At 38.3% G+C, this 16,121-nt stretch overlaps 1 pseudogene; it reads right to left on the bottom strand.

Moving 5' to 3' along the window:
- Positions 1-270: 270 nt before the first annotated feature.
- Positions 271-16,121, bottom strand: part of LOC113057119 (calmodulin-lysine N-methyltransferase-like) — an 85,668-nt pseudogene continuing 69,817 nt past the window's right edge.

Genomic DNA, 16,121 nt, shown 5'->3' with positions numbered 1-16,121 from the left:
GGGAGATGTAAACTTCAGTCAGAATCATGAGAAAAAAGTCATAGTTCTCTTTTTTTATAGTTTATCCCGCAGTGAAAAAAAACCCTGCAGGATGTAGATTTATAGTTAAGGAAAAAGTCAGAATCCTAGATATAGACTTAATAAAAAAAAGAAAAAAAATGTGAGAAATCACAATAAAATGTCTTAATTTTTATTCTATGGCAGAGAGTGGCATCTAAACTGAACTATGAACTGTAATTATGAATTTAATTTAAACTTGAAAATCATCATGATTACTCACCCATTTCCAAATGCATATTTTCTTTCCTTCATGAAACATAAAAAGAGAAGTTTTGCAGAATGTCCATACTGCTCTTATCTATGCTATCAAAGTGCATGAAGACCAGAGACTGTCAAGTTCCAAAAAAGGGCAAAATAGCACCCAGTCCACCCAGCTTTCACGTTAATCTATATCTCTAAAGCTTTTGCATTCAAAAAAAGACTAAAACTTAAGTTACTATTCTTTGAAAACGATACTTATGATTACCATTCACTTTAATTGTATAGAAATGACCAATTTGGACATCCTGCTACAAATAATCCATCTGACATTCTATGGCCATTAGTCCAGCATGCAGTGTGAGTGCACTCAAACATACAGGAGAACAGTGCTGCAGGTCTGACCAGTGCTAGTGTGACGCTGTCAAGACATCAATTCAGTCTTAGGCTGGCCTAATCGGTCATATCTCGTCAGTTCTTCAATAAAAAAATGCCAGGTGAGAGCATTTCACAGTGAAGCAAATAACATTCAGCGCAGCTGCATCCATCTCAGCCCCTCATAACCTTTGGTGTCAGAATGAACCTTTGATTGTAGATACAGAATCAGCAGCTAACTGAGAGCTGGTGTCATTATGATAACAAGATCTCATGATCAAGACGACCCTGCGCCTCATTTATGTTTTTGTAAAGAGGCCAAGATAGTCCTGCGAACCTGATTAGCTGTATCAGCCTCTAGAGTCGAATTCATAAATTCATAATGTTCTGCCCTGAAACATCATCTCTGATATCACGCATACTCACAGTCATTGAATGAGTTCATATCTAAGCGTCACATCCGCAGTTTTTGTAGGATGAGACGGAGGGATGTGTTCTCCATTCCCATTTAATGCATTTCACACTGTTGACACACACACACACACATACACACACACAGGAGCTGAGGACACAGTGGCAAAGCCGGGGTGGGTGGTACTGAAAGGCAGCCTGGCATGAGATGGCTTTTTTCCAGCTGAGATCAGGGCTGGACTGGATCCGTGAGTGAGAGTGAGGAGAAGAGGATAGTGGATGTTCTCATCGTACACCTCCTTTCCTTCTCTCTGCATCTGAAAAACAAGATTCAAAAGTTCAGAAGTAGGAAAAAAGATGGGAAATACTACACTGCTGAATCAATAACATATATGCATGTATATATGCATGGTTTCAGACTATGGAAAAAAACAATAGAGTTTAAATACTATATAAATAGCCATGCCAATGCAGTGACATTCATTTATTTAAAAACATAAAAAGTGACTTCTTCTATGAAAAGCATATTTTTAAAAAAATCTGAATTAAAGTAATTGAAATATTTCTACAAATTATGTTATCTTTATCATTAGAGTTTAGTGCAATTATCCAGTGTTATTTTACTATTATCTATATACCATTAGAGTATTTATTCATATTTAGAATTATAAGCTACAACTAAATATTGTAGAAACGTAATTTTCTGTAAAGCTGCTTTGTAATGATTTGTATTGTAAAAAGCGCCATACAAATAAACTTGAATTGAATATTTTTATATTTCATTTTTAATATTATGTGTTTTGTCATTTCTACAGTTTTGTTATTACTATTTAGTCTTAATTTACTTTTATTTCTGTACTTTTATATTTTTTTAAGATTTTTTTTTCAACTGAAAATATTAAATGTTGCCTTACTAACTGAAACAAGAGCTGTTTTCATGTAATCTTTATATTTATTTTATGTCAGCTTTATTTCAATTACCAAAAACCACATTTCATCATTTTATTTTTAATTTTTAGTAACAACACTGCTACCCCAAAACTTCCTATTTGTGAATTTTACATATAAAAATGAAAAATAGTTCTATTTTGAGAAATACATTTAAATGCTTCTTTTGAGTTGATGGGGTTTGATGCACAGCGTCAATGTTCAAATGAAACCTACTTTCTTTCACAATTGTTCAGACAAATTAGAGTAAGAACATTCTACTTCTGCTCTATTCCATTAAAAAAAAGCTTCCTGCGATATGCCCTTCATTATTCATATGTGCAGTGCAAGAACTCCTTCTAACAAACAAGGACAAGAGGCAAGAATCCCACTAACTGCTTCATAATGGCCCGCTTAGAGCAGAGGTGTCTGCAGAGGGAATGTCACACAGCCTTGCTGTACAATATGCCCTGTGGGTCTGCTTTTCTACCACCGTCTGAGCTCTAGAGTTGTGGCAGTACACTCAGTGCACTGCCAGTCTCTTCTGCCCTGGAGCTCAGCCCTGTCCCAACCAATCAGATGCTCCAAAATCCCACACACTCCGCAAGCACTTGCATGCAACTCATTTATGAAAACACATTCCCTCCAAACAGCAAATACAGCTCTACTTGTGAGTAGGTTTTCAGAATGATTCAAATGTAATCAGGGCACATACACAATCACTACCATTACTTTTTTTATGGGATATTTATTATTTAATGCAAACGCAATTCCAACAGGGCCATCATATACAGAGCACACCAACTCTTCCATCAGGCTAAAGTTATATCACTCACATGCGAAAAGACAGAACTCTAAAAGCAAAGTTATATACAGTTATAATCACTGATATAGTGAGAGAATAAACCATTACCAATGAATGTTAAATCAGTTTGAACATCATTAAGTGATTCCCAAACGGATACACATGCTCCTTCTGTCTTACTCTAACATTCACCTCATCATCTCTGTGGCCTGAGATAAAATAAAAACAGATAAAAGGCCGCTCTCTTGCCCTTGATGTGTGTTATCTCTCTCTCCACCCCTCGACACAGCAGCCAATGTTTGAACCTGTGACCTCTCTGTAATCAGGGCAGCCAGCCGACCAACACTAAGCCCAATGTGAGGACCGACACATTCACACCAACCCAGACAAGTGTGAGTGCAGTGCAAGAGAGGGTAAGATCGAATCACCTGACGGTGCCCGGCAACGTACACTTAAAACCATAGGGAGCATATATGCTCCGTCTGAAGGCCGCTGTAAACAGCACACGGAGCAAGAGTTCACTGATGCTTTCACAGGATTTGAAGAGAGAAATTTACCAGTCATTGAGAGAAATGTAACATTTATTATTCATTTTACATCATTTCAGTATAACTGAAAAATAACAACTGCACACTCACTTAAGAATAGGCTATTTTAATCCAAAGTTTGGCTAAGTAGCCTTTGTCAAAGTATGTCTATTATGCTTTGGCTAAATTACACCATTTTAGTATTACATGAAGTGTGAAATGAGTTATTTTGAGCTTAATTCACCTCAGGTTTGTTTGCAGGTATAAAGATACCATTATTATGATGAAATATCAAATAGTTTATGGAAGATACATACTGTAAAACTCAACAAATCACATTTATTTCCTTATTTATCATCATTACATTTGGGAATGATGAACTTTTAATATGCATAATTATGCAAACATTTTACATTAATAGACATGCGTCAAGTGAACACTGCTTAGGAAGCTTATGAATTGCAACACAGCTAGAGAGCGTGCGTGCACATGGAAGTTAGGATTGAGAGAGGGAAAGAGAGAATGAGAGAGCGTGCAATAAAAGTGTTAGAGAGTGATATAGCAAAGAAGCTTAGAAAGAGAGAGAGAGAGGAAGGGAAAGAGGCAGCGAGCTTGCAAAGGTGAAAAGTTTAACAGGCAAAGCTGTTCCTCCTGATCACAGCCTGCTAATCAGCTTCATGGGTGGCTGGTTAAATCGGCTCCTACTTTTTAATCGCACGGCTGCCAAGATGCAAGTCATTTATTTTATTGCTGCTTTTCCCTCCCTCTCCTCGGTCCCCCCTCAGCCTGCTTTCTGCATCGAGGAGAGTGAGAGGCGTTCTTTAGAAAGCACGGGATGAGACGGACAACCGGATGCACGCGCTACAGTCCCCAGAAATGGATAGATTCGGGTGTTAAACGCGCCGAGAGCAGATACGGCCAGACAGACAGCTGGAAGTTGCGAGGATGTAGAGAGATTAAGTTAATAAGTGTATGTATATGTGTGGGTGTGAACGGGGGATGTCTGAATTAAAATTCATGACTCTCTTCACAACCATTTGAGTAACAAGATTAAGATGGCCGAGTAGAAAATAGCTGCATTATCAGGCGGCTTGCAGTCCTCCAGCTGCTGGTGCTCTATTCCAGAACAGTGGGGATAAGAGGATAACACACAGCCCCCTCGCCACATCCCCACACCGCTGAGAGCCCCATCCAGCGGGAGGGAGGAAGGAGATTTGGGGGTCTTAAAGGAAACACTTCAATCTCCAAGACATCAGAGGCTGGCTGGAGGTGAGGAGCCACAGACAACCGTAGGTGTGAGTCCGGGAGGGGCCCGTAGACGCTGCTATAATAGAAGACTGTGATTTGGGATTCTGAAGGAGGCGGGGCATGTGATCTATTGTCTGCCGCATGTTTCTTTGTGCGCTTGGTCCCTTACGTTCTCACCCGGCGTACAGGGTAGGGGGCAGGGTGTTCATCAGAAGATAAGAAAGAGGAATTAATCACTTTGAGATATGATGAGGGCACTTCAGCTCACCCCTCGTATCACACACACAGCTGACGGCAAACCGAGAGCAAAGACACACGCACACAGGCGCGAACAGCGGGACTCTTGACTCAGCTATCTCGGCCCCTCGCTGCTCATGTCATTATCCGCGCAGAAACACAGCAGGTGGTCGGGCTCGAAAAGATCCTGTTAGACTTCAGGTGCATCGGGGGCAACATGTGGAAAAAGGTGAATGCATTAGCTAGTTGTGTGTGTGTGCAAATGGGCAAGAGTGGTAGCGTTTTGGCTAATCTGGACAAAACTTAAAGGCGCTGTGAGCGATTTAACACATTTCGCTGACTTCCAACGCTGAATACTTTCACTGCCCGTAGTATCAGCCATGTGGCCCTCTGCAAAAAGTTTCTCAGGTACACTTTGTGTAAGGGCTTAAAACTTTCCACTTTAGCTGCTATGTTAGGCCTGTTCATGCTTATTAAGTGGAAATTAAGAAAAAAAAAAAAAAAATTCTGCTCTAGGGCTTCAATGTACACCATAATTCTGCCTTTCTCTTTCTCTCTCCTTCTGTCCTCTCGATTGACGGCTCTAAATTCAAACACTCTTTCCTCTTGAGCTACAATGACCCCTCAGCGTTTTTCTGCCCAGCCATGTCCATCACTTCAGAAATAAAGTTCCAATCACTCAGCTCTAGAGTCCCACTGACAGGCCCATTTTCCTCAGGCATGGGCAGGGCTACCACTGTTCGGCCTGTGGGGCATAATGGGTCCTCACAGCTTCTTTGGTAACCAAAAATGGCAGCCGTGGCTGTGCTATCAGTGCCAGTTAACCAGCTGGACAGCACTGGCGCTTTGACCTGGGTACGGTATTTGTGCTTTCAGGCAGGGGGAAAGGAGTTGCACCCTGTCCCATTCATTTAGAGTTTCTCAGAAAGACAGGTTTTGAGTTCTAAGGGTCCATTTAGAGCTTAAGCTTTCAGACGCCCTGTTCCTGCTGACATAGCATACTGTACTTCAGTGAAACATTCGAAATACAAATTTAGAGCACAGACAAAAGCGGTGGCAAATGCAGTCACACTTAAAACTTTGATTCTCAACTTTCTGACACTTTAAAACATTTTCACACACTTACATATACAATACACACCTTCAGGTGAAGGTCCCACAGATGTGAGTCGTAGCTGTCACAGCGACACACTCTCAGGCCTGTGCTTTCTGCCAGCGTGTCTCGTGTCCTAAAGAAACAAAGCACACACATACACAGTGTAGAGACACTTTACTAGTGTTTCACTTCACTGACGACAAATTGTGCATCTGGTAGAATAAGTGAAAGTAAATGTTGCCTTACTAACTGAAACATTATGATATGTATGTTTTAAGACCACATTAAAATACTTTCTCATTAACCTGATAATGACAGTACTTTTTTTGATATAGACATAAATTTCACTCAGAATTACTAGTACATGTCACAAAAATTACAAAGAAATGGCAAGTAACACACTGAATTAAATGTTATTTTTTTAATATAAAGAAAGGGTGAGAAATTTTTAATTGGTTAAACATACTGCAATAATCTTCATATTCTTTTGTTTTTGCATGTTTTATTTGCAACTTAAACAAATATTTTTAACAGGCTGCTAGACATGGCAGTGAAATCATACTAATATCACTTACTCTGCATTACTCTGATCTTGATAAAAACACTGCTCTCATTTGCTACTTGAGAGATCAGAGGTCAGAATATGTTTTGCTAAATCAATCTTCTCTCATATTGCTCTAATAATAATTATAATTATAATAATAATTATTATTACATAAAAAATCTCTCTCTCTCTCTCTCTCTCTCTCTCTCTCTCTCTCTCTCTCTCTATATATATATATATATATATATATATATATATATGTATATATGTGTGTGTGTGTGCAGAGACAGCTGTAAATAAGTCATTTTATGTTGATTCCTCTAAAAAGTCAAAACACTGTGATTCCCATCTGCTTGAAAAACAATGAAAAGCAGGGTGGGGCAGTATGTTTTTTTTTTTAGACACCTGTTTGAACACAAAATTTAAAAAAACAAATGGCTATAAATGGCCTAGTAAATTACCAAATAAAGAAAATAAAACAATTTAAAATAATAATTAATCCCTCAAATGAAAAATGAGCTTTAGACTGGTAAGCTCTTAGTGTGGGGGTGGAGCTCTTTTCTCCATCGGTCCCGGCTCATCTTCACTGCGTCTCAAAGCACACTTGCCGTATGGGGCGGTTTGCACCATTACATTCTATTTGATTTCTCCCAGGTATTATATTAGATAATAAACAAAAAGATTAAAGCTCACCTAATCCAATCAATGGCTGGAAGCACATCCCCTCTCTTTATAGATCAACAAGCCCAGACCAACCAGGCAAGCTAAGAGGATTACCAAAAGGTTCAAAGTTTCTTTGAAATCCTTCGGTTTTAAATATTATTTCATATTTTGTTCATATTATTGCTTTAATTAAATGTGCAACGACACAAACGAAACAAACAACTACTAATATGAGAACAGGCTCATCTTAATACAACAGATGTTTCAATTTTTTCATAAGCTCCACGCAGAACGAATGCCAAGAGCGCACACATACACAAACAAGCATATCTACAGATGTGTTAATCAGCTATGTATACTGGCCGGAAGCTCTGGTGGCATTTTAGAATAACAAATTAGAGTCATTAGGAGGAAAATTAATTGGTTTCAATAAATCAGCTCAAACATTTGGTCAGAAGGCTATGGGGAAAATCACAACAATAAATCTGTCTGACCCCTTCTCGACTCAACAATGAGCCAGGAAAACAAAATATTTTTTGAAAATAAGTAATTATTTTCACACATTATTATTACCTGACTAGGAGAATTCATATTTTAATAAAAAAAGGTTTAACAACTACTAAAAGCCTTCAACTTTTTTTTTTTTTTTTTTTTTTGTTATATTAAGGTCACATTAAAACTTGTATTGGACACTTTTACTATGCTTTATTTATTATAATTTATTGCTGCAACCTTGCTGCCAAATGCTTTGTGTATATGGATTTTGTGTTAGCCTTTTACAGACCATAAAATATGCAAATCTTATAATTAGAAAAAATATTGTATTTTTTAATATAAATATATATTATATAAAACCTGCATATTTTTAATGAGCTAAGCAAAGAGTGAAAAAATATATTACAATATTGTTTAGAAAGGAAGCAGTTTACTAACTACGTATAGCATAATAAAAAAGAAAAATTGTGGCCTTATTTTTTTGTGTACGTAATTACCAAAGAGATCTATATAATCTATATAATTCTATATAAAATCTATAAAATCTATATAATTTTTATTACCATGTTATTATTTTAGTTGGAAAAGACAAAATGTCATGTGATGCATGTATGTCCAATTTTTTACAGTAAACAAATTAAATAAAAAAATTTAGTTGATCAAGATTACTTGAAAAACACCAAAATACAATTAGTTTTTTACCATCCCTAACATACTCTGTTTCTCTCTCTCTCTCTCTTTCTCTCTCTCTCTCTCTCTCTCTCTCTCTCTCTCTCTCTCTCTCTATCACACACACACACACACACACAGCACAGTGCAGCACGGCACAACATGGCCCTTTACATAAACACATCAAATATCAAAGAAGATTCATGAAAAACCTTAAAGATAAATAAAAATACATTTTTATCTTTTAAGTGTTTTTCATTTGCTGTTCAGGGTCTTATATCAAGAGGGCATGAAAGAGGACTTGTGGGTCTTATGATTAGTGCAGTGCATAAAATAGATGAGCTGACCCAATCTAAGTTGCACATAATAAGTATTAAAGTATTACATGATATTAATCCTGCCATTCCATTACTCGCTCAATCACTGCATGCCAACTAATTACTGAGACTCAACACACACACACACACACACACACACACACACACACACACACACACACTTACATCAGGTCGCAGTAATCTTCTTAGTGCATCCACCAGACTGCTTCTGTACTGGTCAAGAAACAGACTAAGAGAAAAAAGAGAAAGACAGAAAAACTAGAAAGATTAGAATGCATTGCAATGATAATGGCTCCATATAAAGCAGCAGGCTATTTATTTTAACTGTTTGCGAATAAATCTACCAGCACGGAAAAAAATAAATAGCTGATGCTCTTTTTTCCTCAGATGTGAACAAATCTTGTTTCAGCGGTGTGACAGCATTCAAATCAAAGGTAAAACACACAGAGCAGAGATGAACAATCAAGGAAGTATCAGGTGACAGTAACATGATACAAACTAATACAAAGTTACATACAAAGATATATATAAATACATACCATTAATGCATTTGCTGTACATATTCTTGTGCATATTCTTCATAGTACAACAGCTACTTTTTATAAGAGCAAACCATGTTCCAGACTGAATATACTTGTGAACGTTTTAGTCCAATCACCTCTCACCCTGCTAAAAACACTGCTCTTGTTTGCTTGGGGTCAAACGTCACAGTTATGTTGATTATAGCTTATTTTTGTGATCTCACTGGCCATGTCTAGCGGTCACAAGTCTGATGGCTCAAAGCGTTTCATTAGCAGTTCAACTCTTGACCCCGTGTTTTGGGTGGAGTTGGTCAGTCTGGACAATAGAGGGTGAGTTTAGGGGTGAGAGGGCTGGAAAGTTCGACTGGACACACTGGCCTTGACAGTGTACGTCAAACAAAAACCCTCCCCAAAATACCAATGGTACTTCCTCCTTTACTTCCATATATTGACCTGTCAGTGATGTAATACTTGCCTCTCGTTCTTTCTCCTTTAATTACTTGTATTTTCTGTGTATTAAAAAGGTAATGACCAATCACAACAGCACCAGAATTATGTCAGAGCTTTGGGCTGCAAGATTTGCTTGCAAGAACTGTGGTAGCATATTTCAGAAGTACATAACTTGACAAAGGAGGAAAAACACAAACTGGGAATGTCTTCAAATATTTTTGGGTGTGGTAATCTTAAAGTGATGGTAGTAAGATTAAAATACGGGTGGGTGTTAACACTTGATCTGACCTAATCCAGAGTGCATTAACCTCATCCCCTCTTTGAAACCTAAAGGATTCAGTGACAGCAGATAAATGACTCATAAAATCAGACCATGAATAGGAGCTTATGCTAAGATGACTGACGTTACTGATGAGACAGAAAACCTTTCATATGTGGAGATGTTTTTACAGATATATACTAAATTTCCTATCTATCTATCCATCCATCCATCCATCATATATTCAAAGACATTCACATTGTTTTGTTTATTATTGATTCACCAATTCAAGTTATTAAAATTTTATGAGGCTTCAAACCTTGAAATCTTGAACAACTGTACAGAAATCAACACTGAAATGCTGTAAATGATGTGGCCAATTTATCTAAACAACATCTAAATAACTGGTAAATTATACCATTTTTCAGAGCTATTGGAAATATTATTGACCAGTCCCATTTCTGTGCCATTTTTAAAGCACTTTTATGTGTTGCTTTATTTATTTATTTATTTATTTTCCTGTGTGCTATTATAGTTAAAAGGGCTAAACAATACAGCTGGGCAGGTGACACATAATATCATACTTAGGTGGTTAAGGTAAGGTGCTGTAAAAATACACATATGTAAGAAAAAAAAATCACACAATGAGCCGGCAAACTCAACAAGGGGCAAGAACAGTTGACAGAAGTAAATCGGCTAAATAACACAGTAACTTAATAAAAACTAAAATAAATTAACAAATAAAAAAATTAATGTAAACATGCACAAAAGCTTTTATCTTGACTCCACAGACACAGGAAGCTTAGAGGAAGCCAAGACGCCAAGCTCTCTCAGTCAGTCATTCAGTACGCAACAAAACCACAGCAAACATTCACACTAGCCACCTAAATTACAGTGTGTGTGTTTGTGAAGAGCTTCAATGTTCTGTGTATGTAAAGCAGTAATATAAACCAGGGATCTCTAAAAAGACATACACTCTCGCCGTTTCATGGACAGCAATGTTTTAATAAATAAATATCTAAAATATATTCAATAATTGTTTCGATAATTTAATATATTCAATAATAAATATATGAAATCTACTCAATAATTGTTCATCACACACATAGTATGGAGACTCCCCTGTTAGTGTCAGGCCCCCATCAGCATGGGAACTGCTGGAGGGATCAAGTGGAGGATACTGAAGACTGATTCACTTATCGTGGAGCACAGCTGACTGCTTTTTCACATACTTGACCCTAGCCTGGTGTGACTGCGATTCCAGCTAAAGATCTAAGTGATGGGATACACCGTGTTTTTCCAGAGTGCCATTCCATAGCACTTTGATGCAGACTCCCTGCGAGCATGTTTACATGTAGTCACTATAGCTGAACAGAAATGGGTTACACTTTAAACCTCCATTATAAAGTCATTAAAGGGGTCATATGATGATGCTAAAAAGAACATTATTTGTTGATTTAGTGTAATGAAATGTGTTTATGTGGTTTAAGGTTCAAAAAACATTATTTTCTACATAATGTACATTATTGTTACTCCTCTATGCCCCGCCTTCTGAAACGAGTTGATTTTTACAAAGCTTGTCGCTCTGAAAAGCGAGGTCTGCTCTGACTGGCCAGCTATCCATGACAGCTATCTATGTGATTCTTTGTGATCAGTGGCAAATCCTTTACATATGAAAACCTACTTACATACCGTGAGTCAGAAGCGCCAGACTGTCCTTGCAAAGAATGAGGAATGACCAGTGGCTAGAGCAAGGAACAGCCGGGGGCTTGAGTGTGCAGCAGCCAGCGGCTATAACGGGGAATGGCTGGCGGATTCGACTAAGGAGCGACCGGGCGTTGCAACAACCACATTTGACGATCCTGGTTGCAGTTTTATGCCAAAAAAGGTTGATGGTCTCTCATTAAGAAAGCTGTTTTTTTATTTACAGTGAAATATAGCAAAATAATAATTTCTTATGACCATTATTATTATTATTTTATGGTCATATTGACATATAATCACAACATTTTGGCCAAATTGTGCAGCTTTACAAATAAGCACAACCAAAAAAAACTAAAATCTTAAATCCCTATCATAATTATTATCAAAAGAAAAAAAGGCAGTAATATTTTCAAAATAACCAAAAACAAAATAATTGCATTTCATATTATATCAGTACAGATTATTTTACAGACATTAGAAATTCTGAAACAGGGAAACGAAAAAAGACCCACTGCTTCATATGGGATTCTAAATCGCACACCTGATGGACACTTGACTACAGGTGAAGTGTGACTTCAAGTAACTTGGGCTATGAGCTTCTCCAACTTCCTCCAGACTCTATGACCTTGGTTTCAAAATTAAATACAAAACTTGCTCTAATCTGAAAAGAGGACTTTGGACCACTGGGCAACAGTCTAGTTCTCCGTCTCCTCAGCCAAGGTAAGACTTCTCTGATGTTGCCTGTGGTTCATCAAATTCTTTGACATGTCTGTGTGTGGTGGCTCTTGATGCCTTGACCACAGCGTCAGTCCATTCCTCGTGAAGTTCACTCAAATTCTTGAATTTATTTTGCTTGACAATCCTCATAAGGCTGCGGTTCTCTCAGTTGGTTGTACATCTTTTTCTTCCACACTTTTTCCTTCCACTCAACTTTCTGTTAACATGCTTGGATACAGCACTCTGTCCAGAAAACAGCCAGCTTCTTTGGCAATGAATGTTTGTGGCTCACCCTCCTTGTGAAGGGTATCAATGATTGTCATGTGGACAACTGTCAGATCAGCAGTCTTCCCCAAAATTGTTTCACTGGTGAACCAAACTGAAAGACCCTTTGAAGGCTCCGGAAACATTTGAAGGTGTTTTGAATTTATTAGCTTGAGATAGTGAATTGATGGGATTTTGTTAAATGTGAGACAACATCATCATAATTAAAATAACTAAAAACTTGAACTACTTTAGTCTGTGTGCATTGAGTTTATTTAATACACTAGTTTAAAAATTTGAGTTTTTTTAGATGCATCTGTATACCTAGGAAAAGCTGTCAATGGCAGAGAAGGTCACGACAATGACAACATGGCGGATGTAGTGCATACATTTTCATTCATACTACACACCTACTATAGTATACTTTTTTAACAGTTACAAAGTTCCTCATTAAATATGGTATCTTTAGACACATATTATATTTCCAAACACAGCTATAAGCACACAGATCCAGACAATCAGGGAATAGAAACAGAAAAACAAGACAGAACTACAAACTAAAAGACTGCCAAACAAGAGCAAAGACCAGGAATACATTACATATGCAATATTAAACAGGTTCATGTGAAAGAGACACATGAAAACTTCTGATTAAAAAAAGCATATCAGTTTTTTACCTTCTAAGCACTGAGGAAATATCGCTTTAAACAAAGCATCACAAGTCAAGTAAAGAGCTGTGGGCCTTGAGTGCTAATTTAATGCTTTTGTCAACTCTTAGTGTAGCTACAAAACAGTTTTCAGGCAAGAATAGCATTGTCTTGTGAAGACAAAGACGAGGTGTAACAGAGGGCTGTCTTTGGGAAGAACCTTTTGCTATCACAGCTGAGACGACGTCTCTATCTCTCTCTCTTTTCTCCTAGTGTGAGCGCCACTGCATTACGTCCTGCCTTTCTTGACGATTGTCTGAAAGACTATAATTAATCGGAGCAGAAGTGTGGCTGTTGACCTTTTCGCAGGTGATCGTCAGCATGGCTATGTTCGTTAATCGCCGAGCGATCACTCTCCTGACGACGGCAATTACAGATGAGTTGCCAGTGCAAGCAACGGGGTACAGCCAACGCGGCATGATTCATCCTCACGTACCTTCTTCCACTCTCTCTCTCTTCACACACACACACACACACACACACACACAGTATCTCCTTACTACACACAAATCAATCTCATGCTGGCCCTCTGCTGCACATTTTACCTGCGTATTAGCTGCCATTTGTCTGACATTAGAATAATAGTAGGCTGTACCAGGCTTTAGTGATCATCGCCAGAGAACACACAGGTATCATTATACCCCGCCTCCATCAGCCTCACCACTTTGTGCTAGACCGAGACAATGCCAAAGAACATCCTGTTTAGAGCTGGGATTATAACAATGTAATAACAATGTAATAAACTATAATCGTGTTAAGAAAAAAAGTTGATAGGGAAAATGTGTAGGATTTGAAAATGTCTATAATTAGAGTACTAATTAGGGTTATTATAACATGCAATGAGAGCAGGAATCAGAATCAGAAAATCAGACATGAATAAACGAACCAATACAGTCGCTACCAATACATCTCGCTAATAATCTTCTGTATTAATTGCCCATTTTCTGTGCATTATATGTGTAGATTTTATATAAATGCATAGAATATTGGCGAACATTTGTAAAATGTATTTAAGGAGCCGTTCATCCCAAAATTAATTTACTGTCCCTCATATCTTCTGAATAAAAGAAATAATATATTAAGAAGATGGTTTCAACTTTTTTTTCTGACTGTATAATGAAAGTCAGTGGGTTCATAAATAACTTCAGAGGACATTCACTTTATATAGAGAATTATACAGGAGAAATAAAGTCATACAGGTTTGCAGCACATTGAGTGAGCAAATGATGACCGAATTTTAAATTTTGGGTAAGCTATCCCTTTAACAACTACATGACCATGTAAATAAAGACTGTTCATCTTTGATCACATGATGCCTCCCTAAGCTGAATTTCAAACAACATAAAATTTTCTTGCATTACATAAAGGAGTCTGAATGTACCAGTTGTAAAATGTACATCCGAATGATTGTAAAAGACTAGCGTAAGACACACAACATTGCATTTACACAGACACACTAAAGAGAGAGAAGAAAAAAAACAAAACAATGGTTCCACATGTTCAGGACCTGGCTAATTGAAATGTTTGTATTGCTCTACAATCTCTCTCTCGCTCTCTTTCTCTCCTTGCACAGGCATAATTATTTGCAATTTGCCTAAGACATCCATTTGCTGGGACGCCAAGCATGAAAAAGAGGCAATTTCTGAAAAATGGAAATGCCTGGCGGAGCTGGCGGAGGGGAAATAATGCAATGCCATCCCCGAGCTGATGGCTGCCATCTGATAAGCGTTACGGGCGCAGGAATATTAATGCCACATCACACAAGGTGCACACTTTTATTGAGGGTGTAGACATATTGTGGCTGGAAATGCTAGTAAAGTGTGAGATATGATATTTATTTTGTAATAGCTGTAAGAACAGCCAGTTAGGACAGATGTAGAGAATCTCTATGCTTGCTCAGAATTGTATGGCGTATAATCTATTTTGGAGGTGTCGCGCAACAATTGTGTACAGGTGTCATGTTTTGGGTGACGGTGGATCTCTGAAGAAGTGACAGTTGAACAAAAGGATCAACCTACCTGTCAGCGCACATCACCATGTCAAAGCGACCCTCCAGAGCGGACACATCGGCCTCATTGTCCCATCTCACCACCCTGAAAGAGGACAGAACCAGGATGATAGCTACTGTGTCATCAACCCTGTTGCGCAATTTATCATTCACCCCCATATAATCGCTCACAGTGCTGCGTCCAGAGACATTTCACACACCTGACACTCGCTTTATTTGCGCCGTTGTCTGGCGGCGATCGTCTTCTCTCTTTTCCTTAAGTGCTAGGGCCGGTTTCCAGGCAAGCAAATCTGATTATTAATTAGCCATTATTAACAGTCAGTAAACAAAAATTACGTCTTGTGGAAATACAATCTCCTCTCTCAGTGGGGGTCCGCGCTGCTTATTCACTGACTTGAGAAAGCGAATCCACCCCCCCTAACTCAACCAATCACACGCGACCTTCACCCCACTCAAACCGCGCGCTCTGACAGGAAGCCTAATCTCTAAAGAAAACAATCAAAGTAATGCAGGCTAATTATACGTTTACTCTTTCACTTCATCAGCCCAGTGTAAATACACAGGGAGGGGGAAGTGTGTAGAGCAAGAGAGAGGAGAGGAGACGAGAGGGGGAGAGTGGTTAGATCACTGAGTGCCAAAATTACTTTTTAGGTGATAATGCATTTGCGTGATGGTGTGCACAGTGGATGAGCTGTGTTTTGGCAAATGTGAGAGAGGGGAGTTAGAGAAGGTGTGTGTGTTTGAGTTTTCTAGATGAGGGCATTCAATCACGGAGAGTGGCTCATCATCGCTCTGCCTGGATACATCTCGGTGCGTTAGAGAGCGTAGCACTCGCTCTACGGGCTGCGGATACCTTGTTACCGGACCAACTGGGTTCAGGGAGTGACACGGAGCCTTG

Source organism: Carassius auratus, chromosome 38, assembly GCF_003368295.1.
Source record: "Carassius auratus strain Wakin chromosome 38, ASM336829v1, whole genome shotgun sequence".
In the NCBI taxonomy this organism is placed as follows: Eukaryota; Metazoa; Chordata; class Actinopteri; order Cypriniformes; family Cyprinidae; genus Carassius; species Carassius auratus.
This window is presented reverse-complemented; position numbering and strand designations above follow the sequence as displayed.